The 21,506-nt window shown below is 38.8% G+C and overlaps 1 protein-coding gene across 2 annotated transcripts in view; it reads right to left on the bottom strand.

The window, feature by feature from the left end:
* pkib (protein kinase (cAMP-dependent, catalytic) inhibitor beta) overlaps positions 1-21,506 on the bottom strand; it is a 47,188-nt gene extending 25,682 nt beyond the window's left edge. The window contains exons 1-2 of one of the 2 annotated variants that reach the window (XM_047383035.1): positions 21,259-21,506; positions 20,181-20,234 (exon numbers count right to left, since the gene is read on the bottom strand). The gene's annotated coding sequence lies outside the window, so the exon portion shown is untranslated. The remainder of the gene's footprint in view (positions 1-20,180; positions 20,235-21,258) is intronic. The other variant, XM_047383034.1, reaches the window with a different exon arrangement.

Genomic DNA, 21,506 nt, shown 5'->3' with positions numbered 1-21,506 from the left:
TCTCTGTAATGACTTTAATGTGCAATAATAAAAACAAGCCATTTAACAAGAAGAGGCCCAAACACTATCAAATAGGAAACAGATTGAACAGCTTTTAATAAGGGTCAATCCAAACAACAGAGCACTCAGCTGTTTACAGAAATTAGCACACTTGACAGAAAGCTGTAAAAAACAGAGGCCCAGCAGCACTGGCAAAGGTCCCACTATGAGGAGAAGAGAACGTGAAGGGAACGGGACAGGACAAGTCAGAACAGGCCACTTTGGAAGATCTGCACATTTTTTTTTCAGCATCATGTTCTAAATGAGTCCAGGTTATTGATTACTTCACAGATACAGCTTCTGCATGGTAAAGGTCAAGCAAGAAAATCAGAGGCCAGTCCTAACCTCACAGAATTCCCTGTTTTGCGTCTGGTGTGGTTATTGATTACTTAGTCTAATAAGAGTAAAGAAGAGAGAATATGGATGGTGGCCTTTAATACCAATCGCTACATGTTAAGTTTGATCAGTCTGTGGACCTTTAAAGATTAGACACCACATGTTTTATGTACCACAGACAAAGAAGCCTCGTTTCTCTTTGCCTGCTGCACCAGTTTAGCTAAATCTAATACACAAAACTAAGTATTTTCAAAATTCTTTCCATTGTATTTAGACATTCTGAACAAATGAAAACACCCATGCCAAGGAACACCTAAAAATTGCCCAAGAAGAGTTGTATTACATAGTTTCTTCTTTCTACATACCCTTTTAAAGAATTAGGGAACTAAGAATACTAAGTGTTGCAGTTTTACAACAGACAGTATTCCTTTGTCAGCAAAAATTGTGGGCAACATATGGTGTTAGTTATCATTGATGGTGTCCTATTTCCCAAAAGGGAGCTGAAACATGACCACAACTCATGTGGTCACTTGGACACATGCTCACATAATTGCTTGAACTAAAAGAAATATTTTAGAGATATGTATTTTCTGTGCACATTTAGTTCTACATTTAAACTAGAGCAAAACACATTTAAAAGCAACCTTCTTTTTGCTCTGGCGTGATTTGTGTCTACGTATGTCGGTGTGTCTAAAAACACTTTTTACATGAGTCTAAACATAAAGAACATAAAGAACTGAGCATAAAATGCCTTTTGTGGAACATTAGCTCCTGTCACATTTTTGAAGTGTATGCGTCACTTATGATGTGCTTCTATTTTGTACAGTGCATGTGAACTAGGATGAAGAGTGTAGATTTGCAGACTTTATTTTTACCCTAACTTCACTGATTTTTTCAAACAAAAAACCAAAATCCACTCTTATGATTGCTCCAAAGTGGTCAAAACATTCTGAGCTGAAGAAATCAGAAAGTAGGTTGGGTTGTCCTCTGTTAGAGCATTCAGCGGGTGGAGGTGAGTAAATCCTCATTAGTGCAGACAGAGCATCTGCATAGCACAACACGAGAGTGTGTACAGGTGTTCAAATGAACACATTTATGAGTGGCATTAACATTTTGGGGAATTTTGAGCTGTCTTGTATTTAAAAGACAAATTTGAACTGGGTGCAGCGCCCCCTGAACTGTGATTTATTTAGGAGTGAACAAGTTACATAAACTGAGAAACTTTTAGAACAAATTTCAGCGTCATTACACAGAGGACAGTCATGAGAGTTATCCTTAAAGGTAAAGGGTTGGTGACTGTGGTGTTTTTGTGCATGTGTGAGTGTCGGCGTGAGGTGAAACCTATTGTGCACACATATATCTGTCTCTGTGGGGAGCATTTATTAATAATGTATAGATCTCTTTAAATCTTTCTATACTAATTGAAGGCCTATCTAAACTGCATCTAGTTCCTGTTGTTACTGAGCAGGAGGCTGCTGCAGGATGTGAGAAGTCAGGTCTACTTTTGATCTTTGACGAATGTAGCATTAAGTACAGCAAAAATAAAAGCACAGATGCCTTCTTTAAAGGTTTTGAGTGACAATTTTATGAGCCGAGGTGTTAAGACAGAATCTGGATTTTTTCCGAGGGGAAGACCAACTTTGTATGTCTTTGAGGGAGTCTTAATTTGAAAACTGAAACATGGAAATATTTGAATGAGAGCAGCTTTGTAGAGAGTTCGTCAACATTAAAATACAGTTTATATGAACAAAGAGAGCAGGAGAGAATTAAATTGATAAAGCAGCTGGTAAGAGCCATGCTAAATATGTTAGATGATTATTTTTTAGAAATCCAAATTCTAAATTATCACATAGTCTATATATTACTTAGGACTTTATTTTGTAAAAAAGACAAAAAAGTAAAAGAAAACTAGTAAATCTGTTTTACTGGTGTGAATGTCACTGAGGACTAGATCTTGGTGAGGGTGAACATGCAAAACACTGCAGACATCACACTAAGCCAAAAACAGACACTGAGACAGAAAAAGGTTTGTTAAAACTCCATGTAAAACAAAACAAAATGAAGAAAAAAGAAATGATAGCTACAGGGATGGGTACCAAATTCAGTACTCTTATAGGTACCGACCAAATTCCGTTGGTACTACAGAGTACCGTTTCACATAAAATCAAGTGGTACCATGTTTCGGTACCTAAACGCATCATTGTGACACTGAGGGAGTGGAAGAGTGGGCGATTTTCCATGCCAGACATGAACACAGCATTGCACCCACAAGAGTGTAATGACGTCAGTACCTGCTCGTACCGTCAACAAAGCATGTCTGATAGAAAGCGCTTGAAAGTCTGGCTCCACTTTTCAAAATGTGATGCAGGTTCACTCACTGCAATATTTGTACTATTATTATTATATTAACTGAGATGTTACAATACAAACAGCTGGATGTTGTTTTGATATATTCATTCAAGTTTATATATTGACAAATAAATATGTTAAATCAAAAAATTATGAGATTTTATTATTAAATGAATTAACATTTATTACCACATAAACACACACAAAAGTACCGAAAACTGGTACCATTGAGTACCGATGCCAATTCCCAGGTACCGGCCATCGGTACCCTATCGGTCCAAATGTGAAAGGTACCCTTCCCTAATTAAGTAATACATTTTTAGATTCTTTACCTCGTATTGAGCTGCTGACAGAAAACTCAAAATTTGCTTTGTGAAGTGAATCTGCCAAAGTTGCTTAATGAGGACAATGAAAGTCCCAAAGTCTCTCTGGACACTGGGTTAGTATTGTGCTTTGTGATTACCCTTTTCTGTATTTTGGCCAATGGAGCTTTGATTTTAAAATCACTCAAAGAACAACACTTAAAAAGATTCAAATGAGACCTTGCTGCTAATAAAGGAAACTTCAGTAAATGTTTTAACCAACAATCAGCTTACATTTATGTTAGATTTAATGTGACAAGAAACCTTAGTAAGAACTGACATAAATAGCATTTCAAGTATATAGTTTTTTTTCTTTTTTACAAACTGTGCTCTCTGGCCAGCATCAGTGTCCACAGATTGAGCTTCCTGACCTCAGTTAGCCTTATCTGTCAGCAGCAACACCTGTGAAGTGAATAGCTAATGCAGTATACATGCTGATGATCCCCCTGTTTAGTCCAAGGTGACATCTGCTCCTCTCTTCCTGAACACATCTGTTATTAAAATTCAAGATAATAATTAAGCTGCAAACAAAGAAACCATGCAAGATTTGCAGTAGCAATATCATATGGAAAAAAATGCATTCTACTTTTCTTTTAGCACATATTAAGCCCAAACTACTATTATCAGCTTCCTTAGGCAATCACATATCATTCTAACAGATAGATCCTAACAATAGATGGCCGCTCACACTGAGCCTGGTTCTGCTGGAGGTATCTTCCTGTTAAGAAGGAGTTTTCCTCTCCACTGTCGCTACATGCATGCTCAGTATGAGGGATTGCTGCAAAGTCAACACCAGTGACTGTCCACTGTCTCTACATGCTCATCCAGGAGGAGTGAATGCTGCAAGTCACTGACTGGATGCAATCTGCTGGGTTTCCTTAGATAAAAAAACTTTTTATCCAATTTGAATAAAAACTAACTCCAACTGCACTGTTCAATGGTTAGGATTAATTAGAATGTATGAACCTGACTGTTGTGAAGAACCTTGAGACAACATGTGTTGTGAATTGGCGCTATATAAATAAACTGAATTGAATTGAATAAATCTCCTGTATCTAACATGGATGACAATGGCTGTATAATATGCACCTCCGTTACATCAATATTTCAGCACATAGGCTGTTTGTTCGGACAAGCGCCGCCAAGGCCATCTTGCACCCCGGGCGCTTTCGGAAGTAGACCATCATGTCGACAGAGACACAGACCGGACTGCTGCAGCTGCATGTGCTGCTCCAGCACGCTAGCGACCACAAATGGGCCTCTGGCACATGCTCACAACATTTGGGGCAAATGGGGGCAACGGCTGACACGCAGTTGATTCTGTGAGGGCACACACACAACCTGGCAGCCTTCATCAGCGGAGTCAAGGTCCTGGGCCTGATTTATGCGTGCGTGCGTGCGTGCGTGCGTGCGTGCGTGCGTGCGTGCGTGCGTGCGTGCGTGCGTATTGAACACCTCAGCCAGTTTCTCAGTTAAAATATATCTAAAATTCACACCAGATGTCAGCAAGATCTGTAATCCAGATATAAAGAAATTAAAGTAAATTAGTCCACAAATGAACTTGTGCATGAAAAATTATAATGACAGAGAATAAGTATCAAACACATGAAGAAAAGGATGTGCAAAAAGACACAAAATTCAAGAAACCAACTGAAATCTATTGGTATTTAGAACGCATTCCTCCTGGTTTGCGCAAATCCGTTTGAGCCGCTTCAATATTAACTGAAGGCATATAAAAACACACACACACACTCTCTCTTGTTTTGCTCTATGTAGTGAGGACCATGTGTTGACTCCCATTGACTTCCATAGATGTTCAGTCATTGTCAACCCTTTCTATGCCCTAACCCTGACACTAAACTCACCCTAACCCTAACCATTACCTAACCCTAACCTTAACCTAAACTCAATTCACACCTTAGTCCTAAACCTAAACTTAACCGTTAGCAAAATAGGTCGTGAGGACCAGCAAAATGTCCTCACTTTGGAATAAATGGTCCTCAATTTGATGGTGAAATCGGGAAAATGGTTCTCACTGTGATGCCAAAACAGGAACACACACACACACATGTTTTACTATCTTTATGAGAACTTTTCAGTTATTTCCATTGACGTCTATTCATTTTCCTTGATTTCTAGGGCCTAACCCTGACCCCAACCCTAACCCTAACCATAACTCAATTTATACCATAGTCCTAAATCTAACCCCTGTACCAAGAACTGAATTTTGAAAAGTGGAGACCGGGAAAATGTCCTCACTTTGTCAAAATGTCCTCACTTTGCAATAAAAATACAAAAAAATGGTTCTCACACAGCAGCAAGTACAAGAACACACACACACACACACATTCCTAAGAGGGATTTAGAGAGACTAATGAACAAGCATATTTTGGGGCTGTGGGTGGATGAGGCGAACATGCAAACTTCATGCAGAAAATTCCTAGATTGGGATTTGAGCTCAAGGCATTGTTGCTGCACATTTTTGGCAGCTTTGTGAGAAAGGAACAGACATCAACCCCTACAGACAGGCACTTGGTAATTGTACAGCAATCTTTTCAGCCAAATGTGAGGGAGTAGGCATTTCAAACTACTTCTAAATCAGTGCTTTCTTTGAAAATGTGTCATTCCTTCCAACGTCAGGTAGCATTATTTAAAAATATAAACAATGGAAAGACATATACTATTGAGAAAACAAGCAGTCCGGCTTGAAATGTGCTTTTGTTTTTACCTTTGAACAGCCAGAATTTACTATTTCCTTCACAGAAAGTCCCACAGAGTCCCACAGAGTAGTCTACATTTTGTGTCTGTTTTTTTTTTTTTTTGCTTCAATGATAGCTGCCTGTTGCAAGTAACGATCAATAAAATGATCAACAGAACAAGGTGGAGTGAAGCAACTCAAGCTATAATTCATAATGTGACAGCTAAATTGGCTGGAGATTCAAATCAGGTAATTGTCAACCTGACTGGTCCTGACTGGTGAAAAGCTAGTTGGAACATCAATTAATTTCGTAAGCGGGTTCGTGTGGACGTTGTTAGTGAAAGAACACTCAACATTAACTAAATTCAGTATGAGCAAGAAGAACGGAAAGCACAGAATTGTAAAAATCTATTAAAAATGAAACTTTTCTATAAGTGAGTGTGTACATAGTTGTTTTTCCAGTGTCTCTCAGTGTTGACCTATTATGGAGACATGTCCAGAGTGCACCCTGCTTTTCAACCGAGTGGCCACTGAAGATAGGCACCAACACCCCCCTTACACGAGGCAGTTTAAAAGCCTTTACTGTGTTTCTAACCTTTTAGGAAGTTGCGTCGTTTTTTAGTGCACAACATTGGGAAAATATGCAATAACGTTAGTGAATATGGAAACAATGACTTGCAATAACTGAACACAAGAGCAAACAGTATTAATGCTTTCTGCCTTGGGTTCATGGCAAACATATGCTCCAGAATATGAGTAGAACAAGAGTCGCCATATACAGGTCCTTCTCAAAATATTAGCATATTGTGATAAAGTTCATTATTTTCTATAATGTAATGATGAAAATTTAATATTCATATATTTTAGATTCATTGCACACTAACTGAAATATTTCAGGTCTTTTATTGTCTTAATACGGATGATTTTGGCATACAGCTCATGAAAACCCAAAATTCCTATCTCACAAAATTAGCATATTTCATCCGACCAATAAAAGAAAAGTGTTTTTAATACAAAAAACATCAACCTTCAAATAATCATGTACAGTTATGCACTCAATACTTGGTCGGGAATCCTTTTCCAGAAATGACTGCTTCAATGCGGCGTGGCATGGAGGCAATCAGCCTGTGGCACTGCTGAGGTCTTATGGAGGCCCAGGATGCTTCGATAGCGGCCTTTAGCTCATCCAGAGTGTTGGGTCTTGAGTCTCTCAACGTTCTCTTCACAATATCCCACAGATTCTCTATGGGGTTCAGGTCAGGAGAGTTGGCAGGCCAATTGAGCACAGTGATACCATGGTCAGTAAACCATTTACCAGTGGTTTTGGCACTGTGAGCAGGTGCCAGGTCGTGCTGAAAAATGAAATCTTCATCTCCATAAAGCTTTTCAGCAGATGGAAGCATGAAGTGCTCCAAAATCTCCTGATAGCTAGCTGCATTGACCCTGCCCTTGATAAAACACAGTGGACCAACACCAGCAGCTGACACAGCACCCCAGACCATCACTGACTGTGGGTACTTGACACTGGACTTCTGGCATTTTGGCATTTCCTTCTCCCCAGTCTTCCTCCAGACTCTGGCACCTTGATTTCCGAATGACATGCAGAATTTGCTTTCATCCGAAAAAAGTACTTTGGACCACTGAGCAACAGTCCAGTGCTGCTTCTCTGTAGCCCAGGTCATGCGCTTCTGCCGCTGTTTCTGGTTCAAAAGTGGCTTGACCTGGGGAATGCGGCACCTGTAGCCCATTTCCTGCACACGCCTGTGCACGGTGGCTCTGGATGTTTCTACTCCAGACTCAGTCCACTGCTTCCGCAGGTCCCCCAAGGTCTGGAATCGGCCCTTTTCCACAATCTTCCTCAGGGTCCGGTCACCTCTTCTCGTTGTGCAGCGTTTTCTGCCACACTTTTTCCTTCCCACAGACTTCCCACTGAGGTGCCTTGATACAGCACTCTGGGAACAGCCTATTCGTTCAGAAATGTCTTTCTGTGTCTTACCCTCTTGCTTGAGGGTGTCAATAGTGGCCTTCTGGACAGCAGTCAGGTCGGCAGTCTTACCCATGATTGGGGTTTTGAGTGATGAACCAGGCTGGGAGTTTTAAAGGCCTCAGGAATCTTTTGCAGGTGTTTAGAGTTAACTCGTTGATTCAGATGATTAGGTTCATAGCTCGTTTAGAGATCCTTTTAATGATATGCTAATTTTGTGAGATAGGAATTTTGGGTTTTCATGAGCTGTATGCCAAAATCATCCGTATTAAGACAATAAAAGACCTGAAATATTTCAGTTAGTGTGCAATGAATCTAAAATATATGAATGTTAAATTTTCATCATGACATTATGGAAAATAATTAACTTTATCACAATATGCTAATTTTTTGAGAAGGACCTGTATATTTCTAGGATAGCAAAGATGTGCAAAAATGTGTTGCAGTCCAAGCAGCTCCTGCTGCATATAGTGATATTGTGATAATGATTAATTTGCCACATATAGTGCAGCCCTATTCCTAATTGTCTTTACAATGTTTTTCATTTCATTCTAAAGGTGCAGAGTAAAGAAGAAAGAAACATTTAATGGGGAAGTTGCAGACTGCAACAACCTAAATAACCCTCAACCAGCAAACTTTCATAACGTTTTAATAGAATTTCCTCATGAATCATTCTAATAGAGAAGGAAGTTCTTACAAGTGACAGTATGACTTTGAACCTTCTTTCACAAAGCCCTCCTCTTCCAACAGCCTGAGGCCTAGCCAACATAGGTCTTAGCTGGGTATTCAGTTGGTATTAAGAAAATCTGTCCAAATTTCACAACACAATAAGACCAATGTGGGCCCTACATTTTATCCATAGTTTTCCTGCATTATTATTATTATAGGCAATGCATTTAAGGTAACGTAAGGTAAGGTAAGTTTATTTATATAGCGTTTTCAGTAACAAGACACTCAAAGCGCTGTACATACAATTACAATACAATCACAAAAAACACAGAAAAACAAATCAAATGCTAAGAAATCTAAAAATCTATGAATCCTTCTGAGAAATCTAAAAATCTCTGGTCAATATTACAATGATACAGATAACATTAATAATCCTTTGGGTTTTACTGGTAAGAGCTGGTTCTAAACCAATCTTTCTAAAGAGGTAATTATATCATTACGTCCTCTATGTAGGGGAAAGCATCTTGTGCTAAGAAGTCTCATCATTCCACTGAATTCTAACTAGTGAAGCTGAGTCACTGGTACAAAACAGCTATAATCCACATTTTCAGGTGCTAATAATATATTGCTTTTACTGGTGCTGAAGTTGAACTAAGTAATCTAATTAAGAAAGCTGGGTCATTGGTGTAAGAGCAGCTAAAGTCCAAGTTAATAATAATGTTTGGTTTTCACTGGTAAAATCTATGAAAAGTAATGAAATCACACATTTAGGTAAAGTAAGATAGGAGGGGAAAAAAATCATATCTCAGACTCTATTCTGCTAAGAATAGAGTCTGAAGTAGTACAAAAAAACCTCAGCAGGGGTAAGCAACACACACATAAGTAAAGATTCAGCAAGGGTACGGTGGAAACTTGAGGGTGCGAATATATAAGTCTGAGTGTGTTTGCAAGAATTAGACTGTCAACACTGATAGAAGCGCCATTGTCCTTGAGAAGAGAGGTGGAAGTTTTATCAATCGGCCGCATAGTCCTATCGGCACACAGCTAGTAGGGGAGCGCTGGGGAAGAGCGTCGTGTTTATATAACATCCAGGAGATATTTTGTCGATAGCCAGTTAGCAGAAGTTGCCAAGGACATATTGGGGAGACAGATTTAGAAAAACAAAAAATGTTGTGGTTCAGGCAGTTGTGAATTTCCAACCACCTTAAGAGTTTTACTGGTATGTTTCAATTGCGAATCCAAATAGCCAAATTTCTGGTATTTTCCACAGATCTGGAGCGTACAACTTCTCCATGATTATATCCTTTAACCTCTGAGTCCAACCGCTGCCAGGCTGTGATTCTGTTCAAGAATCGTGTCCAGCTTGCGATTCTGCTCTCTTAACATTTCAGTCTGAGTGTTGATCGCTCTAGACTCCATCTAACATTGCAGGAAGCTTTGGAATGCTTTGAACAGCCGCCCACGTTTTGCGAATCACTCGATAAGCCAGGTAACCACCAACTCCAAAAAGCAGAAATTCTGTTATCAAAGTCCAAATATGTCCACATTTTCTACGTCCGCGACCGACATTGTAGTCAGGCACACAATCTTCCACTGCTGCCAAGAATCCATTGTGTATCCAAAGAAGAATGTCCCGCCTGGACAAGAAGGTATCCTTTACCCTGTCTTCCCGTAGGAAAATTTTTTTTTTGACCAATTACGTTGAGACTCCAGCTGACCAAATCCATAATTTACAAGTTTGGAGGACATGCAAAGCGAGGCTCTGAGAAAAATACAGACAAAAGCAGAAGCAGGGATCAGCAGGGAGGGAGAGAAAATGCGTGTTTTCCACCGAGAGGAAGAGAAAAAGGCCTTGGAAAATCACATTTGGAGTAATATAACAGTTGCTGACCTTGGTGTTGTAATTATTATTATGATTATATTATTCAATATTAAATATTTTAATATTTTATTGAATAATAACTTGATCTGTTAAGTGTCTTGTGAATACCAGTCCAATAAGCTGGAGTATTAGGACAATAGCGAAAAGGGTGAAATGTGCTCTAACATTACTAAACAGCAAACCTCTGCACACTCATGGAATAAATTCATACGATTTCTTAAAATACAAGAATTTATTAACAAAAATAAGTCAAGTCAACTCAAAGTCAAAGTCAAACATATTTCACAAACTCTTTACTATACTAGAACAATCCAACTAAACTACCAAGCAAAATGAAAGAATTAGGAAGACCAACTATGTACAATATAAACAAGTGAATCAAGGATGGTTGAAAACCATGGCCAATAAAATTCTGCAAGATTACCATTCAATGTTATTTATGTTTGAGAACCAAGGACTTGAGGAATTTGGAAACGAGGTTAAGTTATTCTTGGAACTAACTTTGGCAATAATTGGTATACTTTCAAACAACCATTCACAATGCAAGATCAGATAAAACACTATTTCAGTAAAATAATATTTCAATGAAAGATTTGCCGAATAAAATCAACCTTCTAGATCACTAATTCTGAATGGTGTTTAATTAGCTGTCTTTATTTAGTACAATAATATTGAAGGAAATATTATTAAGGAAATATTATTTTGAATAAGAACCAACACCCTTCCTGTGTAAGTGATTCTTAACTGGTGTTTAATTAGCTATCACCTTTAGTAAAATAATTTTTTAGGGAAATATTATTTTTGTTACCCCTGTCTTGACCGATGCTCGCCGTTAGCGGTTTCAGCTAACAAAAGGGAAGCCTATAGCTTCCTTAAAGTCAAACATGTACCTTAAAATACCATTAATTAGAAACAAAATGCATAAGCATTGATGGCACGTTATGGCCAATCTGTGTTTAAAAACCAGCCTTTAAATAAAGTTTGTCTCATCTTTAAAACACAACACATTACACAAAACACATCGTTAGCTGAGCAGCTAGTCTGCTAACACTTGGATAACTGAGTTTCTCAACACAAACAAAAGCAAACGTCATGGAATAAATATTATTCCGAATATTTCATCTTAACTAATTTTCTCTGCCCAAACACCACCTCTTACATTTACCGTGCTGAGGTAAAGATGTCCTGTCGGTGACAAGTTGAGGAAAGCAAAACTCGTCACCACGTGTGGGCATTAACAAAGTGACTAGCATTGCAGCTACTCTCAGCAGCTGTGGAGGGTGGCTGTATTCAGCCGGCCGAACTGCAGTTCCGATACCTCCTCCAGGTTGTGGCAAAAACCGCTTCAATTAGGGCTGCTGTGGGGAAGTTCTCTGGTACCCATGCTGCTTCTGTAGGCCTCAGAAGAAAAGTCAAGCCACACTTGTCTTATTACATCCCTTTTACGAATGAATGCTGGGTACTCTTAACAGCAAATCAATAATTATCTTTGTTGCATACAATCGGCGTGATCTTAGACACTTTTGGATCCAAGATGAAGAATGCCTTCTTGCCAGCAAGGACACAACTCACGTGTGCTGTGTCCCTCCGTTTTGATTGAGAGCGACATGTTGGAAAAACAGCGTTTTTGTTCAGCTCTGACTCTTCAGGAAGTAGGTTAATGTGATTTGTTTTGAAAGTTCCATAAAAGTTCATACCGGCCTTTGATTATGTACAGTTCAGAGTCCATGTTCATCCATGTTGTAACCCATGGCTGGGGTGCAAACATCGGTCTGCTTCAAGCCACTGTACAGAACCTTAATCAGATCAAGATCTAGTCTTTGACAGATCTTCCCTTTTTTATTTAGCTAGTCCTAGGTGGATTCAATGTCATCTTGCAAAATATAGTTCTACTTTGGCTTGAATTTTTTTAAGTTGTTCCTGCCTTTTCCTCAACCACCCCTCCCTCAAGTTCTCTCTGGCAACCTTCCGTCTTTCCTTCTTGTTTTTTTAAAGAGCAACGTTTTTCTCCTTAGACACCTTTAAGAAATATAAACTTGCAGAGTCTCCTGATTTTCCAGGCACACGCTTCCACATCTTCACATGAGCCGTCTGTGGGTTTTGTGATGACATTGTTTGGGGACTTCTTTTAGCATATTGCGTTCTGATCTCAGGGTGAATATGCTTGGACTGCCAGACCTGGGCATTTTGGCAGTAGCTTTGAAGGTCCCACACTTGTAGAGCTTTTTTCCAAAGAGTGCCATGGCCACTGTTTAATTCCTTTGAGACTAGTTTAAATCCCTTACCAGACTTATAAGCTCCAACAAACTTCATTCTGAAGGCCTCAGACAGCTCTTTCAATCTTACCATGGTGTTCGACCTCACTTTAATAGTTGGCGGCACCCTAGATTAAATGTCTGAGGTTTAAACAGGGCAAAACTCCCTTACAATGTTCTAATTATGCTCCTGATTTGTGAATTTGGTAGTAGTGGTAATAATTATGAGGGTGTCTTAATTTATTCCTGTCCAGAAATTGTATTTTCCTAACATTTTACAGAGTGTTTTACAGAATGCAGAAAAGCACATGTGCTGTCAAAGGGTGTTTCATTTTTCACTTCCTGTTTTATTTTCTGGTTTCAATTTGTAAAATAAATAAACTTCATATTCTAATTTACTGAGATTCACCTGTATGGTTGAAGTCTAAATAGTGATAACTCTGTAATTCCTTCACTTTTGGTTGGATTCAAAACTGCTACTTTTATCAAAGAAACAACAGCATATTTTTTGTCTTTTTTCTCTTAAATCGATCAGAATCAGCAAATAATGCCAGTTTATTGGCCTTGGAAATGTATATAATGTAGATTACATAAATACTCACCACTTTTAGAACTTAGATTCATAACTTTTCACAGTTATGGCATAATCTCACACTGCAGCTTTCCAACAGTAAACTTTGAAGATTTTTTTATGTTACTAACCATCCTGCACGGTGACAAGAAAAATATGGGTCCTTGTCCAGCCTTGTTTGTAATAGTTCCCATCATTTAAAACTTTTTAAATTATTGATGTGACTGTAGATACGTGGCAAATGTAGGTGAGAATATATTTCCCTGTAGTAGCCTTCTGACTTATGAAGATCAACACAAACATCTGCCTCACTTAAATTTAACATGCCACAAGAGTGGCTAAGAGAAAGGCTCCCCTAGGTCCTATCATATTTATAGTCCTGGGAAACAGGAAGTCCAAGATTACAAATTTAGCTCCCCAACATAAATGACAAAATGCTTAAATTTTGTTTATGTATTAGAAATTGTTAGGGGTAAACTTTCTATGTGAGATTATGCTACTATTATAAAACATGAACTTATTTTAATGCATTGTTTTTACCAGAGGTACAAACAAATGTTACAAATATGAAGGAACCTGTATGTTCCCTGAGATTAGTCAGTAACTCCATTAGATGTTTCTGTCAACACATCAACATGGACAAAGCTACAGGAAATATTCCTCATAACTACATAACAAAATGATGATCGGATGTAAACAAATCTGACCGAGAAATCTTCCCCATGTCACCTATGACGTGAAAGATTTCAAAGATCATTGATAACCAGTAATCAATAATAATAATCAGTCTCTGACACGTTCAGTCTAAAAACACTGGAGTCACTTCTACAGTATATCCTGCTTAGATATGAATACATATATAACTTTCTCTGTTCTTCCTTGCTCTTTCATGAGAAACAGTGAGATAGCATATGAAGATAAGCTGCTAAGCTAGAACAAAGCCAATAACCTTTGCTTCTTTTTACAAAGAGGAAGTATTGGGAGGGGGTGGGGTGAGGTGCTTGGTAATAATGAGCTGAGCAACCAGTCACACTATCACTTCTTCTGCTACACAATCAGAATGGATGTGACGAGAAGGTTCGTGCAAGGCGACGTCATCATCTGTCTGTCCTCATCTATGTTAACCTAGGTGACATGTGGTCTGGTTTCCAAGAAAGAGCAGGATGCAGGGAGAGAGGAAGCCAGATGATTCACCCAAGGGTGACAGAAGACAGCAGGTTGCCTGGGGGACATCAGAGTGGGCAATGTAGCTGCGATCTGTAAGACCAAATATTAGCTTGGGTTTGAATAGGAGCATAAAGCTGACTGTGGTCCCATAAAGATTTATGTGTCAGTTCTGCCCCATTTTCGTGTTTTTGTTTGCCAGCTTTGGACCCCTTTAGATTGCCGTTTATACCAACATGTTTATTCAGAGATGTGAAAAACTATTTGCCCCCACTTTCAGACAGTTGCACCTGCACTATAGAATGAGCTTCCTTTGTTTTTATGTTGTCTTTAAAAAGCAGCTGAAGACTTTCTATCGTTTTGAATATTTACATTTAGTGTGTTTTTTGTCTTTTTAGTTACATTTAATTTAATAGCATTTTAATGTTTATGCTCTCGTGAGCAGACTATATACGTAAAATATACATACTTTTGGAATTCTTCTGCTTTACTTTATTGTCACAATTGAATGTTTCATCTAAAAACTGAACATCTAAAGCTGGACTTTTACATTGCTGTGGAAGAATTTTGGCCCACTATTCTCTGCAGAATTTTGTTAATTCAGCCACACTGGAGTGGCTTCTTTAAGGTCACGCCATGGTATGTCAATCAGCTTTAAGGCTGGACCTTGACTAGGCCAAACCACACTGTTCATTTTGTCGGTTCTGGACTGGTTGGTGTGCTTTGGAGCATCATCCTGCTGTATATCTGGAGTGAGAATGACCTTAAGGTGACAAACTGATGGCAGGACATTCTCTTTCAGACCAGGATTAATTTCTTTCTTTGATTTGACTGTCAGTGTGGTGTTTTTCCTAAACAGCTCCTTTAGTTTTAAAACAAGAGTACTTACATGCATATGTAAGACAGGTTTTATGTTCTTTTCAGCATTGGTTTTAATTAAGGAACACACCGATGGATTCCACATTTGCCCAGTTTGTTTCGTATCGTTGAATCATGAACACTGATCTTAACTGAGGAAAGTGAGGTCGGCAGCGCTGTACAAGTTGTTATTGGTTCATTTATGATCTCCTTTAGTAACTTGATCTTCTTGAGTAACTTTGGTAAGTCAGCCACACCTGCCCCAAAGGGTCAGGTTAAATTGGATAGTTTTTTCCCCCTTTAATAAATGAAGCAATAATTCAAAACAGCATTTTGTATTTACCCATGTTATCTTTGATAGAAAAATCTGTTTGATTATCTAAACCACTGAGCTGACAGAAGAAGCAAAAACTGGAAAAACCTTTAAGAAGGAAATTGTGTATTTTGCACTATATATATTTCTGCTGTTTTAAGAAATAACAGGAAGCTGAATGAATTATTCAGTTTTTTTTAAACAGGAGAAGTAATACACACTTTTAAGAGAACTGCCTCGCCTTATAGCCATTAGAGCCCACAGCTGAAAGTTTGTGCCTGATTTAAAATCTTTTTTTAAAGATTCGTCCTGTTGTTACTAATTACAGCCAACTCCAACTTAGATGGACAACAGAAAATAAAGGAGATCACCACAAAAGAGCCAAGTTTTGCAAATTCTCCACCAAAGAAGCAGATCTGCTGAATCGGCATGTTTATCTTTGAAGTAGAACATTTTCTTAGAAAGCTTGAATTCTCTGAACACTTGTTGCTCACTGTCTGTTCTTTTTCATGTGCCGTTAACTCTGATTTGACATAAGGATCATGTGTTCCTGCAGCTGTACTTTGCTTGGGTGTGTGTATTTACACGTATCAATCAGTATTGTGACCACTGACAGATAAACTGATAACACTGCTTAAACAGATAACACTGCTTATAATGTTACGTGCTGGGAACACATGATATCCCTGTATTTGGTCAAGGTCAAACCCAGATGTTCTTTGCCAAAAGCAATTACTGACAGCAGCACACAACACAACATTAGCTTGAACAAGGCACTGGGACCAAAGCAGACGAATATGCGACACATACAGGTGAACGCAAACTCCCACCAAAAGACGCAGACAAGATGTTGCAACCACCTGCAAAACAAGCTAAAATATCTGCCTGTTTTAAACGCCCCCATAGTTGTAAGGAAGGCAGCACTTATTCTCCTACTCTGTAACCAACTATAGAAAATAGTGCAAAACAAATTGACATGTCACTGGGAGATGTTCTGACTTGGTTTGGCTGTCAGAGGGGAAACCTCCTCCTGGTTGTTCAAGAGTGACATTCGTAAGTAAGTAAGTATGTATGTAAATACATGTATAACAGATAAAGATGGAGAGAAACAGAGACAAAGATAGAGATAGAGAGAGGGCCTTGCTCCAGCTTACCCGTCTTTTTATACATTTTCAAAAACCTTTATATCTTTTTTACTCTTTTCACCATGTTTCTATATACTGTTACTGTATTTTATTTTCTCTTTTATTCTTTCTTGCTTTAAAATTCTCAACATGTAAAGCGCTTTGAGCACTGTTTGGATAGTTGGAAAGTGTTCTATAAATAAACTTTGATTGATTGATTAATTGATGGAAAGAAACAGACAGAGAAAGACAGATAAAGAAAACAAAGCTGGACATTGGTATAGTGTGTTGGGTCCAGCCATGGATTATAATATTTAAAGGCCAGTTTGAACTTTTGTGGAACTTTCAAAAACTCGTACTCGTCGGCTTCTGCTTCATCCGAGACCGGGTCGCAGGGGCAGCAGACTCAGTAGAGACACCCAGACGTCCCTCTCCCCAGACACCTCCTCCGGCTCGTCCAGGGGAATCCCAAGGCATTCCCAGGCCAGCCAAGAGACATAGTCCCTCCAGCATGTCCCGGGCTGTCCCCTGGGTGTCCTTCTGAAACACCTCCCGACTTTCTGAAAGTTCCTGAATGGAACTTTCAAAATAAATCGCATTAATCTACTTCCAGCAGCCAAGAACAGGAACAAGACGAGAGTAACAGCGGACTCCCCGTGACGTCACTGTTTGAATAAAACCCCTCGTTCCAACAAACAGAGCTGGAAGGAGGGACAACGCGCTAATGTCTCTTGCAGGCAAACAAACATAACTCTTCAACTTGGATCCAGAGTGACTACGATCACATGCAACAAAGTATGCCTCCAGAAGCAGCCCTAATTGAAGCAGCCTGGAAAAGAAGGCCAGGACCGCATCGCACACCTTCCTGCGTGCACGTCCAGGTAGCGACAGCTACCCCGCCGCATTGTAGCCACTTAAGAGGCCAAACATGCCTTTGTCGTACATTTCAGCCGGGCCAGCTAAAAGCCCTTTCCCACAGCTACGGAGGTTAGCTGCAAGCTAACCCTTTGTTTACCCACACGTGGATGTTTCCCTCGACGCCCCAGAAAGTTCTCCTCAGCACGGTTCAAGTAAAAAGCTATTTTTGGGCAGAGAAGATTAGTTTAGAGTTAAATAATCTAAATAACGTTCAATCAATGACGTTTGTTTTTGTTGGTGTTGAGAAACTCAGCTAAGGATGTGTTCTGTGTTGTGTTTAAAAATTAAGACAAACTTTATTTAAAGGGTGGTTTTTAAAAAGAATATCGGCCATAACGTGCCATCCATGCTTATGCACTTCAACCCTTTTATTAGTGGTATTTTAAAGGTATGTGTTTGATTCTGGTAACCAGCTATAAGCTTCTCTTGTTAGCTAACAGCTAAGAACACGTGCTCGCCCACTTTATGAGTCAGCTGAAGGTCATTTACCCAGAAAGGTTGTTGGTTTCCAATCTAAGAAATAATATTTCCTTAAATATTATTTTACTAAACATGATATTTAATTAAACACCATTTATCCAGAAAGCTTTGGTTCTAATTCAAAATAATATTTCCTTAAATATTATTTTTATATTTCCTTAATATTTCTTAAAATATTATTTTAATAAATAAAGCCAGCTAATTAAACACCGTTGAGAATCAGTCATCCAGAAGGTTGGCTTTATTTAGTAAATCATTCTTTAAAATTTTATTAAAATAATGTTTTATATGATCTTGCATTGTGAATGGCTGTTTGAAGGTATACCAATTATTGCTCAAGTTAGTTCCAAGACTAAATTAACTTCATTTCCAGATACTTCAAGATAATCCTTGGTTCTCAAACATAAATATTGCATGGTAATGTTGCATCACTCTTTCGGTCATAGTTTTCAAACATCTTTGATTTACTTGTTCATTGTGAATATAGTTGGTCTTCATTATTCTTTCATTCTGCTTGGTAGTTTAGTTGGATTGTTTTAGCATAGTAAAGAGTTTGTTAATTGAAATATGTTTGACTTTGAGTTGACTTATTTTTGTTAATAAATTCTTGTATTTTAAGAAATTGTTTGAATTCATTCTGTGTGTGTGCAGAGTTTTGCTGTTCAATAATGCCAGAGCTTGGCTCATCCCTTTCAATTTTGTCCTAATACCACCGCCTTACTAGGCTGGTATTCACGGGACAACTCTTAACAGACCTAAATATTATTTAATAAAATATTAAAGTATTAATATTAAATATTAAATAATATATTCATAATCACAACAAGTGTTTGTTTTATTAACTAATAAATTATGCTCCATCTATATTGATTAAAGCAACCAATTCTTTTACTGCTACTAGCTCCCCAAAAGATACCATCGCTGGGGAAAACACTGAATTGGTTACAGATTATCTACGATATCAGTGAAGATTAAGTGATGGGTATACAGGAAAGCCAAAAAGCATCACTAAAGATAAAACACTGGTGTTTAACACCTGGCTTTAAAAAACTGGTGTCATAAAGGGTGAGAGGTGAACATTGTATTTATTAAGCATTTTCACATCATGAGAAGTTATTCATCTCTGATTTATTTTTATTTTGCATTAGATTTAACCACAGGTTAAAAGTTTTAAACAGTTTTTCACATAATGGGTGTCTTTATTTTCATGAATATTTACACTGTAGATTCTCACTAAAGGCATCAAAACTATGAATGAACACACATGGAATTAGACAGTAAACAAAAAGTGTGAAATAACTAAACATTTTTATATTTTAGATTCTTCAAAATAGCCACCCTTTTCTTTTATTACTACTTTACTTTCTTGGCATTCTCTCCATGAGCTTCATGAGGTGGTCACCTGAAATGGTTTTGCAAAGAGTATTGACAGAACTTCCCAGAGATTCACGAGACAGCCAGAGGTTAATATTTCAGTCATCACAGCAAACGGCAGCTACTTTAAGGAATCTAAAATATAGAACATATTTCAAGTTATTTTTACAATTTTTTATTTGCTACTTAATTTCATGTGTTCAATCACAGTTTTGAAGCCTTAAGTGAGACGCTACATACAATGTAAATGGTCATGAAAACAAAGAAAACCATTAAATGAGAAAGTGTGTCTACCACTTTTGACCGTAATGTACAGACTGTGCATTTTTATTAAATGTAATGAACTATTATTGTGTTGGACCAAGCCATGGATGGAGAACAACCACTGAACTACACAAACAAAAGAGACTGGTAGAACTCTGAATCCCAGAATGCACAGCATCAACCTACTTTCAGGACAGCCCCAGGAAGGAGGAGTCATAGCTGGAATCTCCCTGACATCAAAGTACAGAACTGTGCCACGCACCCCCATTTGTTCTCTTTACCTGTAACCTTCAACAGGTTGCATCGGGGAGACCATGCAGGTGAATGTCCTGATCTCACTAGCAGAATAAAGGGCTACATCCAGGATACAAAGTTGATTACGAGCTGATGTTCGTGTGTCCATCAACCATAAATCGGCCAAAATAAGATCTTTCTTTCTGAGCTTCTGCAGACAAATATTCCAAGCCAGAAATTCCTAAAGAAAAGACAGTTTTCTCCACTGCCTGAAGAAGACGGCATAAAAATTGCAGCTCTGCACACCTGACTTGTAAGGTCCGGGCAGCCGCTCATCCCCGCCCCGCACAAGTGTTGTGTCTAATGGTCCAAGTAAAAAAAAACTATGTTAAATTCAGCAAATAAGAAGAAGAAGAAAAAAAGCAACCACGTGTTATTACTGAACTAAAACTATAAACTGAATTTTTTAAGATGCAACCTTATGCAAAATCAATTAACAAAGACCAAAAGCACAAATGAAAGCAGCTGCCCTGGAGCTGAAATGAATATTAAAATCTGGGAGTTCATTTCTCTACACCTGACATTGCACAACTCCTGATCTGCTAAGCATCTCACACGGGAAGACGTGACAACGCCAGACAGCCTGACTGGGTGTAAAATTCTGAGGAGAATATTTTTAGCTCCACATTCACCAAAGCAGAAAGACTCAGGCTTGTTTGAGGCTCTTTGCACAGAGTGCATTCTGAACTAGGAATAATGGTATGAAGGCAAAACCTAAGAGAATTAAGAGGTTACGACCTTATGGAGTCAGCTTGACCTAGAGTATCTAATGTTTTCAACACCGCTTTTAATTTCTCCACATTCCATCGTGGTGCAGGTTGTAAATTATTTCCCACCATGCATCCCTTTTATACACAGCCTGCACTGAAATATAATTTCCTATGTTGAAAAATGAATTCTGACACGATTATTTTGTGTGTGTGATGAAGGTCACGGTCAGCACACATTAAAATAAACCGAAGCAGATAATCCAAGTGCCCCAGGGATCACTGTTGGGCGCCGGGTGGCATTTTAATAGGAACAGCTGATGCACACAATACTAGCAGCTCAGATGAAGGTGACAGGTTGGTCGCTAGATTTCACACTTCGATACACAACTATAACTAATATCGGCGGACATGTTGACCAAATAAGTTCTTGTTCAAGCTTCTATTATCGTTTTGTTTGGAAATAATACGTCAGTTTCAGCCCTGCTTTACCGATTCTTCCCTCCGTGTCTGTCATTTAATGTAGCAGCAGCTGGATCTCTAGCTGAGGCCAGCTTGTCCTACCTGTGGAGCAGAACAGGTGACCGCGTAGACGTGCACCAAAGACCAACACTCACCAATGAAGTGCGCTGCTGAGAAGGAAAAACAAAGCAGTCCGAAGTTGGAATTAGCCGCCAGCCATCATCTTCAGCATGACAGACACGGGGAGGGGAGACGATGAAAAAGTGCGCTGGTTCAGCAACTCCGGCCAGTACGGCACATCAAGCCGTGTCCAGTTGGCCTGCGCAAGGTGTAAGAAGCGGCGGAGAAAGCCTGACTGCTCCGCCACGCAACGCGCTTAGCAACAGAGAGGAGCGTCAAGATG

Source organism: Girardinichthys multiradiatus, chromosome 13, assembly GCF_021462225.1.
Source record: "Girardinichthys multiradiatus isolate DD_20200921_A chromosome 13, DD_fGirMul_XY1, whole genome shotgun sequence".
NCBI classification, from domain to species: Eukaryota; Metazoa; Chordata; class Actinopteri; order Cyprinodontiformes; family Goodeidae; genus Girardinichthys; species Girardinichthys multiradiatus.
The sequence above is the reverse complement of the archived record's forward strand: the minus strand, read 5'-3'. Positions and strand labels throughout refer to the sequence as shown.